This window comes from Schistocerca americana, chromosome 6 (genome assembly GCF_021461395.2).
Source record: "Schistocerca americana isolate TAMUIC-IGC-003095 chromosome 6, iqSchAmer2.1, whole genome shotgun sequence".
Lineage (NCBI taxonomy): Eukaryota > Metazoa > Arthropoda > Insecta > Orthoptera > Acrididae > Schistocerca > Schistocerca americana.
Window position 1 is genome coordinate 396795009 of NC_060124.1, and position 3213 is coordinate 396798221.

Genomic DNA, 3213 nt, shown 5'->3' on the forward strand with positions numbered 1-3213 from the left:
AGATTTAAGAATCCAAACTAACCGAGCATGAACCATGCGCTCCATCACCTTACAGACACAGCTTGTACGAGAAATGGGGCGGTAACGAGAAGGAAGGTGTCTATCCTTCCCGGGTTTGGGTATAGGATCAACGACAGCGTCACGCCAACGCATGGGGACCTGACCTTCGGTCCAGACGCGATTGTAGGTACGAAGAAGGAAGCTTTTGCCCGCTGAAGAAAGGTGTGCCAGCATCTGAACGTGAATGGCACCTGGCCCCGGAGCAGAGGACCGGGACAGTGCAAGCGCACGTTCGAGTTCCCGCATAGTAAATGGGCCATTATAAGTTTCCAGATTCAGCGAGTGGAAGGAAGGTCGCCGAGCCTCTTCTGCCTCTTTCCTGGGAAGGAAGGCAGGGTGGTAATGGGCGGAGCTGGAAACCGCCGCGAAAAACCGGCCGAAGGCGTTGGAGACAGCCACAGGATCAACGAGGACCTCATTACCTGAGGTCAGGCCAGGTACCGAGGAGTGGGCCTTAATGCCCGACAGCCAGCGCAGGCCGCTCCATACGACAGAAGAGGGAGTAAAACTGTTAAAGGAGCTGGTGAAAGAGGCCCAACAAGCTTCTTTGCTGTCTTTGATGACTCTACGGCATTGCGCTCGGAGTCGTTTGTATCCAATACAATTCGCCAACGTGGGATAGCGGCGAAAGGTGCGTAAAGCACGTCGTCGAGCACGGATAGCGTCTCTACAAGCCTCGTTCCACCAGGGGATGGAAACGCGACGTGAAGAAGAGGTAGTACGAGGAATGGAATGTTCGGCAGCATTGATGATAACAGCCATGAGGTATTCGACCTGACTGTCACAACTGAGAAAATCGTGGTCCGGAAAGGTCGCCAGGAAGAAGTAAAGTCCCCAGTCAGCTTTCGGTATGTTCCAGCTCGAAGGACGTGAGGATGGGGTGTGGTGCAGGAGACGAACGACACAGGGGAAGTGGTCGCTCGAATAGGTGTCAGAAAGGACATACCACTCGAACCGACGGGCAAGAGTGGTAGAACAGATCGAGAGGTCCAAGTGGGAGTAGGTATCAATAGAGTCCGAGAGGAAAGTTGGGGCGCCAGTATTGAGGCAGACAAGATTGAGATGGTTGAAGACATCCGCCAAGAGTGAGCCTCTTTGAGAGGATGCAAGAGAGCCCCAAAGGGGATGATGGGCATTGAAGTCGCCAAACAATAAAAACGGCGGGGGAAGCTGAACAATCAGGTGCATCATGTCAGCCCGACTAACAGCGGATGACAATGGAGTGTAGATGGTACAAACTGAAAAAGTAAAAGCAGAAAGAGTAATATGGACAGCTATTGCTTGGAGTGGGGTGGTCAATGGGATGGGATGGTAATAGACATCGTCCCGAACGAGCAACATGACCCCACCATGAGCTGGGATACCGTCCACAGGGGTGAGGTCATACCGCTCCGAGGTATAGTGGGTAAAGGCAATACGGTCAGTCGGGCGCAACTTGGTTTCCTGGAGACCAAGGACGAGCGGACAGTGCAGGCGGAGGAGCAGTTGTAATTCCTCCCGATTAGATCAAATACCTCTTATGTTCCAATGTAACAAGGCCATCGCTAGTCAAAAAAGAGGGGGAACGAGACGGGGGAAGAGCTGGTCACCTCGACGGCCGCGGAGGGCCAGGTTTCGAGGGAACAACGCTACAACCGGCGGGAGGCGGATCCTGTTCCATCGAGTCGTCGCCAGCTGTGGCCGCTGTCCCTCGTTGTGTAGGAGGGGCAGCATCATTTGCCGACAAGAGGCCAGCTGAGCGCCTGGCAGCAGAGTGTCCCGGTGAAACTGAGGACGGCCGGGAGCAGCAACTCACGGATGGAGCGTCAGACGAAACGCGCCGGGGTGGAGAGGGGGATAGAGACTTCTTCTTGGAAGCCTTCTTGGAAGTCTGAGGAGGCACAGGGATGGTGAGCTGGACCCGAAGAAGGTCCTCACACACGGGGTCCATTTTGGAACGGCGGACCTCGGAAGCTGGGGTCCGGAACGTTTCCCCAATGGACGCCTGAGAAGAGGATCGCTTCTCAGGCGGCGGGGGGGGGAGGAGGAGGAGGAGGAAGGGTGGCCCCTGGGGCAGAGGGGGCGGGGGCCACGGGGGAGGAGGATTTGGAAGGGAGGGATTTGGGAGGCGGAGGTAGAGACCTCGGATGGGGGGAGGAGGCAGAGGGGGACAGGATAGGGGTGAGGATACCGCGGAAGGAGTGGACACAACTGAGGCAAACGAAGTGGTCAACGGCACGGGATGGAGGCAGTCATACTTCTTCCTGGCCTCAGAATAAGAGAGACGATCCAAAGTTTTGAGTTCTTGTATCTTCTTCTCCTTCTGATATGCGGGGCAGTCTGTGGATCTAGACGAGTGGATGCCAGGACAATTAACGCACCGAGGTGGTGGGGTGCATGTATGTTCCTCACGAAGAGGATGTCCACAATCGCCACAAAGGGGCTCAGCCTCACACCGTGACGACATGTGCCCAAAGCGCAAACACCGAAAACAGCGCATAGGAGGCGGGACGTAAGGTCGCACGTCGCACCGGTAGCACATCACCTTGACCTTCTCCAGAGGAACGTCCCCCTCGAAGGCGAGGATAAAGGCCCCGGTGTCGATGTGACCGTCTTTGGGGCCGCGCTGGACTCGCCAGACGAAATGCACGCCTCGGCGCTCCAGGTTGGCCCTGAGCTCCTCATCAGATTGCAGCAGGAGGTCCCGATGAAAAATAACCCCCTGCGTCCTATTTAGTGCCAGATGCGGGACAATGGACACTGGGATGTCCCCTAGGCGGTCGCACGCCTGGAGTGCCGCCGACTGTGTGGCGGAGGTGGTCTTTATAAGAACGGACCCCGAACGCATCTTACTGAGAGCCTCAATTTCCCCGAAGATGTCCTCAATGTGCTGAACAAAGAACATGGGCTTGGAGGCGGCGAACATCCCCCCGTCGGTTCGAGAACAGACCAAATATCGGGGGTAGTACTTCGCCCCAAGCCGGCGGGCCTGTCCCTCCTCCCAGGGAGTGGCCAAGGGGGAAAGGGCAGGAGAACCAGAACCAGAGACATTACCTTTCCTTTTGAAAGACTCGGCCGCAGAGCGACCTGATATGTGTTGACGTTTCATCTGCGAAACGTCCGCCCCGATACCACCCACTCCAACCAGGGGCTCCCCCCACGGGCGCCACCCAG